This window comes from Eptesicus fuscus, chromosome 3, assembly GCF_027574615.1.
Source record: "Eptesicus fuscus isolate TK198812 chromosome 3, DD_ASM_mEF_20220401, whole genome shotgun sequence".
Taxonomy (NCBI): domain Eukaryota; kingdom Metazoa; phylum Chordata; class Mammalia; order Chiroptera; family Vespertilionidae; genus Eptesicus; species Eptesicus fuscus.
In genome coordinates, this window is record NC_072475.1 from 51,501,276 (window position 1) to 51,513,851 (window position 12,576).

The window sequence follows — 12,576 nt, forward strand, 5'->3', positions numbered from 1 at the left end:
TCAAGTCTTCTCTCTAAGGCCTTCCCTGACCATGCAATTTAAATCTGCACCTCCTGGCACTTTCTATCTCTCCTCCCTTACTTGATTTTTCTCTGCAGTACTTGTCACCATTCAATATACTATCAAATCCACTTATTTATTTTGCTTGTCTATCTTTTCATCTAAAATTTAGGCTCCAAGGGTATAGATTATTTTTTTATTTCTGCTTTATCACAATGTAACATCATGCAACTCCTCCTTACGAAGAGTTGCAATTTATAAATGTAGAAGGAATAAGGGAAATAACATGACTTTTAGATTGCCACAATATTCATTGCCACAGGTGAGATCCTTTGATAGATTTAGTAGGCAGAAGTGTAAGTGTAATAGCATATTTGCATTGCTTTGAAATATTACACACACACCCCAAAAAAGCTTTTAAGAAATACAAAAAGGCGTAACTTGATAATAGACAATCCTGGAGAAACGATCTTAACCTTGTTATCTTGTTTAACGACAGTGAAATACGTCATGTACGTCTGGGCATTCTTCTCAATAATGCAGCTCCTCAATATCGCCACAAGAAAACGTCAGACAGACCCCAGTGGAGGACATTCTATGAAACAACTGACTAGGACCCTTGAAAGTGTCATGAAAGACAAGGAAAGATGGTGGAGCTGCCACAGAGTGAAGCAGATGAAGAAGATAAGATAACTAAGCACACTGTGGAATCCTGGAACAGAAAGAAAACACAATACATTAATGGAAAAACAATGGTGACATCTGAATTAAGTCTGTAGTTACAGTATTGGAGCAAGATGGTTTCCTTAGTTTTAATGATCACTCCATCGTTGTATAAGATGGTAGCGCCGGAGAAGCTGATTCAAGGGTATAAATGAGCCCTATGTACTACTTTTGCAACTTTTCTATAAGTCTAAAATTATCTCAAAATATAAAAATATATTTAAGCATCATTGGGAAAATCTGGAAGTCTTTTTTCACTGAACTCTAGGCGTTGGGGCAGAAAGAAGGGGGAACAAGTCTAGGAGTTATTATTCAAAGTGGAATGTGGGAGAAGGGTCCACATAGTTCAGTCAACAAACCAGCTGTCATCTTTTGACTCCTCCTTCCCCATCATTGTCCAGTCGAGGCCGGGCAGGTCTCTTAACCTCGTGAATCCCTTCTCTTCAGCCCACCAGCCCCACTTAAGTTAAGGCAGGGCGCCAGCTTCCCCTCTGGATTATGGGTCAAAAGGCAGATCAGAAGAAAATGAATGCACGTTGTACGGAAACGGAGTGGGAAAGTTGGCTCAAACCTATCAGTAAGTGAAAGGGAAAAAATCCACAAAACTCCAAAGCCCTAGTCTTGGTCATTGTACACAACCTTTCTTCTCCGAGAGAAAGCGGTGGACCCCACACAGGGTTATCTCCGGTTTTTAGTCAAAGAATTCAGCATATTTGGGTGTTTTTTCATCTTCCCCTTTCATTTATTGTTTCAGGGTAAACACTCGTGATTCATAAATGCCTTACGAGTGAATCAGTATTCTCCTGTTCAAACCAGCAGAGGCCACATCAAACAATAGCCCAACAAGGTATTATTAATCATTAAATAGGCACATAGAAGACCACTCAGGCAAGGGAGCCATTTTTCTTTTTGTCTCCTTTTTTTTTTTTTTTTTTTTTAAGGGAATTAACAGAGCAAACCTTGACTTTGACCTATTTGAAAAAATTTTTTCTGGGTGTTGTGCTCTTTTTTTTTTTTTCTATTAAAGATTCAGTCAACTTCAAGGCTAAAAGGGTAACTATTTCATGTGGGAAAATGCTCCTTCCTTTGGGGGTCTTCCTTCCGCTATGAAACAATGGCTTGCATTTCAAATGTTAGCACTCGTTTTTCCACATTCACGTGCCTAAGAAAAATAGATGTGCTCAGCCATAGTAAGTAGGTGCAAGAGTCCCTGGTAGCATCCCTGTGCAGCAGCCATAATCTGAGTGTAAACTGGTAAGGGAGGAAGCTCAGATCACACACAGTCTACAGAAGAAGCAGCCAAGTCATGTCAAGCATACCTTGAGCACAACCGTCCAACCGTCAGGGGGCCTCCCTCTGACCCTGCTTTCTCCTTTATACTCTAGGTTCAAAAATGGGGCTCCTACCTCTGTGGAAGGCAGATCAATGGCATCACCTTCCACAGATGTTGAAGTGCTAAAACATTAGTGACTGGGGAAGAATATTTCTTCTCAGGAAGCATCCCTGACGAAAAGATAACGGAAGAGACGGATGAAGAAACTAGCAGATGCCGTCATGGGCCCACAGAAGTACGATGGCCACATGTCCCAGCTGATGCCAGTTGTCCTGACATAATTGTTAAAAGCATTACCTCCTAAGACTCAAGAGTGTCCCAGTTTGGACCATACATTATATGCTCATCTACAAGAACCTGCTGGAGCAGGAAAGACCTCAGACAGTCATCTTGCCCACCAATCTTTCTCTCATATAAATGCAACTGGGGTCCCGGGAGGGCTTGTTCACATAACTCTTTTGGATTGTGTCCCTCTGCAGCCGCCCCATTCCTTCCCGGGGAGGAGGGACGGGGGTGGGGGGAGGAGTCACCCACACATCTTGCTGATGCCCCTGCCTCCACCAGAACTCTGCTTTCCGTGGGCCCGAGGCTCATTTCAATGATCAGGGCCAGGCCACACCAAGCTCTACATCGGCCACAGACAAAGCCGCAACCACAGCGCTAGGGTGGTAGAGACCCTCCTCCCTGGGAAAGGAGAAGAAGCCAGATCCCTTTTTTGGTTTGTCCTGCTCCCACAGCCTGAGATTCATAAAATACCGGCCGGAGCTTCTGCTTTGTCAAATACTCATGGACCAATTTACCACAGCGGCTGTCCATTTCTTTGCGAATATTAACATCTTGTGACTTTTTTCCGATGAATGAGGGTACCTATGTTACTCGTCCAAGATACGTATATAGCAATGCTAAAAACAGCTGACAAGGTACACTGCATTTACAATATGCCAGGCATTGTTCTAAGCACATTATATGCAGTGGTTCTCATAATGAACCTGGTAATATGAATGTCTCCCCACATAACCGGTAAGTAAACTGAGGTACCGAATGACCATGTCCCCTAGCCAGAAAGCGAACAAGCTGGGATGTGAACCAGGGTCGTCAGTCTCCAAAGTCTTTACTTTTTAGCCACTTGCTAGAGTCTCTTTTCTGAACAGATATAGAGATATGTGTTCAACATTCCTATAAGAAATGGTCACCGGGTCAGTCAAATCTCAGCTGTAAAACACTTGAAGTTCACAGAGGAAGGTGCTATTTAAACATGAGGCCATTTCAGCTCGCCTTTATAGCCCCTTTATCAATATCACTCAGCATCGTAAAACAGCAGGTGTGGTGGGGTGCTCGATAAAAACAGGTGGTTTTGTGTGTGGTGTTTACACCTATTGAACCGAGTGTGTCTGGGCATGATTACTCTCTACTTCTTGGTTATGCAGAATCTTCCATGAGGGGTGGCATAGAGAGACTGAGGGCACACGCAGAGGTAAGCCATGGCCCTCCTCCTGGGGACCTGCCCGCTTCAGCGACTGCCCACCAGACTCTCCTGTCCCAGGTGTCCTCCTCTTCAGTTCCCTTCCCAGTTTCCAGAAGGACCAGGGATCTCCCACTGGCCTCTCTTGCCGTTGCATCTGCTGCCCAGTGGGGGAACCTGCCTGCTTAAATCTTACTTATTAACTATACACAGATATGGCAGACGGCGATTACAGTAGAATTATTTGGGAGCTCAGTATCTCACTTCTTCCCACGAACCTTACCCTGGGAATTGCTTTGTACTTTCATATGGCCATGTGGTGGTGTGTCTTTAATAACCATCAATAAAGATAGGCCTGGGGAAACACGGACAGCCATAGACTCCGCTAAATTCACCGGATTGCAACAGAGCAGGGCTGTCCGCAAGGGTACCCTGGCTGCCCAGAGGTAGTCACCAGGAGTGGTCAAAGTTAATCCAGCCCTCTGATTCAGCAACCAAAGAAAACGGGAAAACAGGCTGACCCTCTGAGGGTTCCATGACATTGCCAATAAGACATACCTAAGTCAAAGTTCGTTTATGCAATTATTCTTCAAATATTTGAAAGTTAATTCAAGTTAAGTTCGGGTCATTGGAAATTGGATGGTTTAAGCCCCTGACTGTACTGTCTGACTACCATCAACACAGGTTCACCAGACACAGAGAAAATAAGCGGAGACTCCTCCCATCTGTCTGATGGCAGGTACTTCTAGACACGCCGTCTGGGTCTGTCCCAGGTGCCAGACTTTGCGGGCAGGTGATGAGGGTGCAGAGGGTTGAAGAGCCACCCCGGACAACGATGGCAACTACTCGAACGTGGTTACTGGGCCCTCTGTGACTGTGGGAGCCCAGCGAGATGAGGCCCCAGCTGGATACATGTGTGAGAGGTGCACAGCGTGGCCATCTCCTCGGGAAGCCAGTAACACGCTGGGACTTTCTCGGGGCCCTCCCTGGGTCAGGCAGGCGGCCACACACCAGCATGTCACACAGAGCTCCCCTCCCCTGCTCCTCTGGCATTTCAGTCAAGGCTGGCCGTGGTAGTCCGACCCTGCAAAAAGGGAGGTTCTTTTCTCTTCCTCACATAATGTCTCACCCAAGCAGCCCCTGAACCTGGTCCAGGCCATGGGACTTTATGTTATGCTGACAGCAATACAGACAGCATAGAGCAAAGCTAACTAGAGAGGAAAAGCGATGCCGATTCCAGAGTTCTACAAGGGCCCTCGGTCACAGACCTGGTCTCCCTTGCCGAGGGCCTTCCAGGAAATCCCCCCAGAAGGCACTGGATGCTGAACCAAGCAGCTCCAGCCTCAGCCCAGGAGAAACTACGGCCATCACCTTTCCGTGTCTTTCCCAGAACCTGCTCAATCATCTTGTTGCTCCGTGAGATCTCTTCTCCTGACTTTCCTCCTCCCCAACCCCCCCTCCACCCCCGGCTTCTCACCAAGAGGAAGGACCTTTCCTCTTTGCTCCAAAGATGCATCCTCTGGATTACGAATATGCTACACCAAGTTGTCCCCTCTGTTCCGGTTTCTGGAAATCTCATTGTCACCTGTGGCTGAGAAAGAAAATGCGGTTCTCTCCTGGCCTCTAAGCTCCCTGCCCAGCCTTGTCTCTCTAGAGCAGGGGTGGGAAGGTGAGGCCTCAGGGCCATATAGGGTCCAAGAATCGTTTGGTCTGGTCCTGCCAAGGCATTAGGGGCGAGTTAATTAAATGTCTGACTGAATATAGCAGACGAATTTTTAAGATGATAATTTTATATGGCCCACAAATGATGTTATAAATATCCAAATGGCCCTTGGCAGAGGAAAGGTCCCCCACCCCTGCTCTAGAGGTACTATTTTCCAGAAAGCTCATCTGTCCTATACCCTGTGCCCCCCGTAGCCCAGGGCCCCGTCGAATGTCTCCTGCACTGACCACTTGAATCCTGTCTCTCCCCCCCATCCTCCCACCAAAGTCTTTCTAGATCATAAGGCTATATGTAATGACAACATGTCGCAATGGACTAAAAAGTGCCTTGTCAACTGTCAAGTTCAACAAAGCAGGGAAACAGGTACCTCCAACTCCGTGGAAGAGACCAGAAGGCCCCAACCATGCCAGCGCCCACCAGGCTTACGCTGCATCTGTGGCGGCTGCCCGAACATCTTCTCTTCATTCCCTAAGCCTGATATCCAAAAGGAAAATACAGGGTGGGCAAAAATAGGTTAAATTACCAGCCGTCATTACCTAAAAGATGAATCGTAAGTAAGGATACAAAATAATAATAATAATAATGATACAAATAAATACAATAATTAGTAAATAATATGAGGATGAACTGCTTCATATACAAAAAACTATAAACTTACCTTTGCCCACCTCTGTATATACTTCACATGCAAATACCATTCATAGGCCACTGGGAAAATCTCTTCTATTTCTCCCCTTTCCCTCTGCTAAATGTGAGTCAGCCAGCAGCTCGATGTGATCGTGCCCCAAGGCCTTCACTGTATCACCAGCATCACACCTTCTCTGGGCCTAACACAAGCCTAGTATTGACAGAACACAGATTCAGGGCTGGAAATATTCTCTCCCCCAACCTTCCTTTTCGAGCACAAATAAAGGAAACAGGTTGGCCATTGTAAGAAAGAAGGGATGACATGAGGCAAGAGGATTGTCCTGTGTGGGCCCTCTAAGTGGCTTCCTATCTCCTGGGACTCAGAAGTCAAGATCCCTCCTTTTCCAGAGGTTATGGAGTGATGAGCATATCCGAGAGGGAGTTACAACGCAGCAAGCCTGAAATGTAACCGTGCTCTGTGCTGGGCATATTCTGTCATACCACCAAAATCACTCACCAGCACGTAGCTCATCCGGAAAACCCGTCTTTCGTGGTAATGTTACTCACTTGCTGTAGATGGCATTTCAAAATGTTCTCATATAGAGATACAGTGGGGCGGTTTTCTGGACTGGTGGGCAGGAAACCTGAGCCTATTTTGGCTTTGCTATTCCTTCTCTGGGGAGGCTGCCTGACCTTGGGCAAGTCACTTCCTCCTGGGCTCAGTTTTCCAATGCCTTCAATGAGGGGCCAATTCAGTCGCTGTTTAAGTCCCTTCCCCTGCCTCCTCTCTCCCCTTTGCTCTGAGAGACAATGCAGAGATAATACTGACGGTGGTTTTAATTAAAATGTTATACACATTTGCCCCATATTACTTTTAGGCCCTAAATTTTACCTAAGTAGTTTTCCTGGCTAGCTGAGTTTTGCTTTTGTTTGTGACTTTTTGAGAAACTTGGTCTGATATCCCCGTTTGAACAACTATCAGCAATCCAAACCAACGCATGTCCTGGGTTGAAAGGGGCTAGGCTTTGCCTCCCTTCCTGGGCCTTCCAGAGCGCCCCCCTCCCCCCCGCCCCCAGTCACCAGCCAGGGTATAGTTCTGAGCCTTTTACACACAAGGGTACAAGTCAGATCCCTCGGGAACGACCTCCTGTATCCCGGGCTTGCAGGCTTGCCTCACTGCAATGCTGCTCAGAGGGTAAAAGGTTAGCCAAGAGCACATTCAGAGCCTTCCCACCACGCTGCTGTGGCCAGGCCAAATGTGGGAGTTAAGGGCGCCCTGCCCCCACCCCATTGGGAAAGGCTTTCTTGGCAACCATCCTCCTTCAGAGCCCGTTAGAAAGCACACATTCCCGTGGTCTCTCTGGCTCTAGTCGAGTTTTCCAAGAGGCGGTGGGGGTGGCGGAAAGCACTACAGGCTGCTGTTAGCCAATGTTGAAAGCTTCTGTCTTCCACCTCCACCCGCAGCTAGCCGTCCAAGGTCCCAGCTTGGCCGGGAACCAACTAAGCAGTTTTGTTCAGAAGTAGCGACTTATTTTTATCGAAGGTGGACTGCAGAGCTGCAGTCGTTTGTAATGCCCCCGCACGGCAACCAGGACTCTGGCTCCAAGCTCTAGGGAATCCTCGTCTCTGCCTGGACCCTTGGCTTTCTAGCCTATCCCTTTGCCACCCAAAAACTGGGTGCAGAGCAACTCCCGTGCCTCCGAATTAAGACAGAGAAAAAGTTCTGGAAATTCAAAGTGTCTTTATTAATGTGTCTATTTCCAATCCAGGCTTTGGCGGTGATAGCCCCCTCTGTAACCCCACCCTAAACTGACCCAGGACCACAGGACTGTGGTGTGACCGAAAGAGCTCCCCGCTGGCGGCTAGCCCCCACTCTGGCCTATGGTACTGGGGACCCTTGAGCCAGTCCCTTGCCCTCTCTGCAGCTGAGTATCCACTTGTAAGTGGTGACTGTCTGGCTCAGTTCCCTCAGTCTTTTGGGGTCACAAAAATGCTTTGAAATTCTGCTGAAAGCTATGGACCCCCTCCTCAGGGAAAAAAAAAAAAATAACACATCCATTCGTTCTTTCAAAAAGTATTCATGGAGAACAATTTTGAATTCCATTTCACGAGCTTTATAGGCTCTCCGGGAGTTCATCCATGAACCGTAAGGTAAGAAGTCCCAGTTATGAGTCCTGCTGTGACGCGCATAGATGGGACTCTTGTCTAGAAGAACCATAATAATGATTCTAGTAAAGGATCATAAAACGAGCCGTCAGGCAGGTGCCAGAAAACAAAGGCAGCCAGGCAGACATTACGAAGGTGATCTCAGGCTTCCCCTCCCCTTCGTGCTGTGGTGCCCCCCCACCCCGCACGCGCACAGGCAAACAGGCAAGCACCGCAGGCCTGGAATGTGCTGCTCCTGGGCACCGGGACCGCAGGGAGCCGGCTGCAGCCCCGGAGAGACGACAAACATCTCTTCTATCCTGGACTTTATTTTTCTCACGGTCTCTGAAAGGGCTGCGATCAGGTGATATGTGTGGGACTGCTCCCGGTACAGGTGCGGAGCAGGTACCAAGGGGAGGAGAAAATCCGCCCAGTGTGTGCTTACTCAAGGCTCTTTCAATAGCTCTCCCAGATAGCTCTTGGCAGGGCCGCGACCACGTCTCTGGCAGGCTGCAGGGAATCTGAGTGTGAGAAAGTCAGTCAAGCGGAGGAAAAGGGGGGGGGGGGGGGAGGGAAGGGGGGAGAGCTTCAAGTCCTCAGGCAAAATACCTTTTTTTCTTCTTCTCTCGCTCTCTCTCCTTTCTGTAGCTTTAAACCAAACCCACAAATCATTCAGATACTCCAGGACAAAGGGGAATCTCACTACATGTGGATGCATTATTTGTTTTAAGGCTTAAAGCAAACAGGTGAAGCAATAAGACAGAGAAGAACCCTTCTTGGGAGCAGAAAAGGGGAAAGAGGAAACACAGCAGCCTCTGGTCCTACCAACCGGGCATGATACAGTAGCAAAGATGCCTTGTGAGTTGCTGGTCTCACAGTGGGATCAAAGACGTGACCGCTGATGAACACGGTCCAATATTCTCTCTGCTCTGGGAGAGAAAGGAGGATGACTGAAAAATAAAGGTCGCTGCGATCTAAGAGGAGCCTTCCAAATCCAAAGTCTTTTCTCGAGTTTAGGAGCTTAATTCTCCACTTGAGAAAGGGGTGGAGAGTGTGTCAACGTGGTGCTATTTTCACTGCCCAGGAAAAGGATACGGAAAAATAGTCTGTGAGCACATTTGCAAAGAAGCTTTCTTCTTAAACAGTTAGGGTGGAGGGCCAGCAACTTCCTGGGTTGGTTTTTATCTTTGTTTGTTTGGCCCAAACACAAATTCATGGCACATTTTTGGTTACTCAACTGACCTGTCTGCCTATCTAAAAGTGTGTGTGTGTGTGTGTGTGTGTGTGTGTGTGTGAGAGAGAGAGAGAGAGAGAGAGAGAGAGAGAGAGTTAGTTAGTTGCTCATTCTCCCAATCTACACACTCCTAAAGTAGCCAGAAACAAGTTGCTGATTCACTGACTAAGGAGGCTGCTGCACGCACTGCAGTAAGACCCTAACTTGACTATATTCAATACTCATTCAACATTCTCCATGCACCTTCAGGGTGCCCAATCCTGAGGAGATGGAAGTTAGACCAAAAAAAAAAAAGACTTTTAGGCTAGAAAGGGCAGGAATGGTATACCCAGCTAGTTAGTTAGGGCCCAAGAGCAGACAGCAGTCAATGTCATAGCAGAGCTTCCTGGAAGAGTTACTGACTCTCAGTTTTGGGGGAAACCTAGAAAGGGTTAACATGCTTCCCTGGAGGAGTTTAGTTCCTCGGAAGAATCTGGGTCAGAGTATTTAGGCCGTTTTTAAAAATTCAGATGCTGAGCAGAAGCATTTTAAGAAGCCTACAACGTCTGCATGGCAGAAAGGAGGGTAACTTCATAGGCTCATCACCTTTCACCAAGAGGATTTCAAACACACAGGAAAACTCCACCATTTTCAAAAGCAACAGACAATTTTCTGTCATCATCACTTTTCCATCTCTTTAAAATAACAAAGCAAAGTACTACCCCCTTGGCCCAGGTTGCAGGTCAACAAAGGAGACATTGTTCATCATTTCTTCAGAACATGATAGGGCACAGCCTGCTCTGCAGTGTTAACTCTCTCTCTCTCTCTCTCTCCCCCCCCCCCCCAGAGTAGCCTGAGGGGCAAGAATGAGTAAATCAAGCCTGCAATGAGCTAAGATTTGGTTGCAGACTTGAGGGCTGTCCTGAAAGGTGGAAATGAGGCTTGGAAGGTAAATATGGTAAAAATCACAAGGATTCCTTAGTTCAGTGGTCGGCAAACTGCGGCTCGCGAGCCACATGCGGCTCTCGAGCCGCGGTTTGCCGCTCTGTTGACTAATGAGTTTGCCGACCACTGGGATAGGGGCTTAATCACAAGGAACAATAGCCTGTAATTATTGGAATCGAGAGTCTAGGTCAGTGGTTGGCAAACTCATTAGTCATGTGGCTCGCGAGCCGCCGTCTGCCGCCCACTGCCTTAGTTAGACTCCAGGTCACAAGGGGTGCATTAAAGGGAAGGCAGGTTTCCACTGAACTTGGATCATTGGACAGTGTGCAGTCATTGCCCAGTGAGCTGGTTCTGGGCAGGTGCCTCCGGGAGAGTATCAGCCTACACCCGTCACTTAGGAACCTCCTTTACTGGCTTGAACCTCCTAACTGGGCTGCCTTCAAATCCTACAACCCACTCTCCACACTTTTGCCAGAGCCATCTTTGTATAGGAGAACCTTAATGTCTCTTCTCTGCTCAAGAGCATTTTATAGCCTTCCATTGTCTAAAGATAAGTCCAGAGTCCTTTATCCAAGGGTCTTGTGACATACCTTCAAGCCTCCTCCTTCAGTCCCTTCTTATGATCCTCCCAGTCACACACCCTGGGGTCCAAATCATTTCCCTGAATGAGGACCCCAAGTTCCAGTCTATGACTTAAACGCCATGGGTACTTCCACCCTCCCCGGCCCCATGACTCACCACATTTCCAATGCCCCTAATCCTGTTTTTTAAGATACAAAACATAGGCCACTTCCTCCAGGAAGTCTTCCAGGATACCCCAACTTATGAGTAATTTAATCATCCTAAACCTCCTCAGCATTTTAATTCTGTCTAGACATATAACTGTCTCTACTGAACCTAGGACATACCAGAGAAATATACTGGGAAATAGACATTAGTTGCACTTATGGATATAGTATCTCTACTCTAGTCTGTGGGCTTCCTGAGGGTAACACCTATCTTACTCATTCCTGTATCCCCAAATAGACCAATACTGTTCCCCATTCATGTATGCATTAGTGTTTCTTTTAGGTTCTCCTGATCTCTCCGGCCATCATCTAAGCCCAAAGAGAAAGGAATGGTAGAGGAATGCCTGGTCATCAATCAAAAAATCAGGGTCTGCCTGCCTCCAGAGTTGACTGGAAACTCCTTGTAGGCTGCCACTGTCTCTCTCAACGTGGTAATCCGGGGGATTAACACACTGTCTGGCATACAGTGGCGTTCCATAATGAAAGAAAGAGGGGGGCTTGCACAAGGTCACCCAGAGTCAGGAATCGCCTAATCTCAACCGGGAGGAGATGTGGTGAAATCATTTACAACATTATCTCAGTGGGGAGCTCGGAGGAAGGAAGGAATGAAGTGTCTGAGAAATGTGTGCCAGGCCTTCAGCGGCCTCCAAGCCTGGGGAAGGGCGGGGGGGAAAGAGGGGGGCGACATCAAACAAGACGCCTAGGCTGCCCCGAGCCGCCGGAACAGCGCGCCGAGCTCCCGGGCGGCGGGAAGGGCGGAGGGGGTGGGGGCGAGGGGTGGACGACCCGGGCAGGCGAGCCAGAGGGAGGGAGGGAGGGAGGAAGGGCGGCCGGCAGGCCGGGGTAGTGCGCGTCGCCCGCCCCGCGCGGCAAATCCCCCAGGGAGGCCGCCGCCAGAGCCCTGGCGCTCCCGGCCCGGCGCCCGCCACGTGGCACCCGGCGGCGGCGGCGGCGGCTCCTCGCGGCGCGCGGCCCGGCCAGCCGGCAGCACGCAGCCGCCCGCGCCGCCCGCCTCCTCCCGGCCGCCCGCCGGCGGCCTCCCGGGCGCAGTGAGGGGGAGCTGCCCGGCCGCCCTGGACCCCGGGAAGAGGCGGGTGGCGCGAAGCCGCTTTAACCGCAGTCGCCGAGCGGAGGCAGGAGGCTGACCCGGCCGCTTCCTAAGTGCGGTCAGGCATCTCGTGACCGCGGCGGGCGCCCGGGGCCCCGCGGGGGGAGGGAAGGAGGGCTGGCCGGGGCATGGAGCAAACAAGAAGGCCCCCACCCCTCCCCCGGGCTGTTGCTAGTGAGGCTTTCGCCCGAGTTAAAACCCCAAGCCTGAAATCAGGGGTGGAGTGGGAAGTTGGAATCTTTCCCCACTCTCCACCCTGGGGCTTGCGCTCCCCGCCCCGAAGGGCTGACCTTGGCCGGGGGAACGCGGGGGAGGGGGGCAGCAAGCGCAGGGGCTCGGCTCCCAGCCCGCCCGCCGCCCCCTCGGATTCCCAGCCCTAGGAGGGGGCCCCCGGACACACACACACACACCCCACACGCAGCGCGCGCCAATGAGCCCTGGCCAGGGGCAGGGGGCGGAGTTTTCCCAGGCTCGAGCACAGCAGCTGCTATTTACCTTCTTGGCTTCTC

General features: G+C 49.6%; 1 long non-coding RNA gene across 1 annotated transcript; it reads right to left on the minus strand.

The window, feature by feature from the left end:
* Nucleotides 1-209: 209 nt before the first annotated feature.
* Nucleotides 210-5,704, minus strand: LOC129147885 (uncharacterized). The gene is made up of 3 exons (XR_008555101.1): nucleotides 5,609-5,704; nucleotides 4,996-5,109; nucleotides 210-712 (listed from the first exon to the last, which is right to left on the minus strand). It is a non-coding gene; the product is annotated as an uncharacterized LOC129147885 (long non-coding RNA).
* Nucleotides 5,705-12,576: the final 6,872 nt, after the last annotated feature.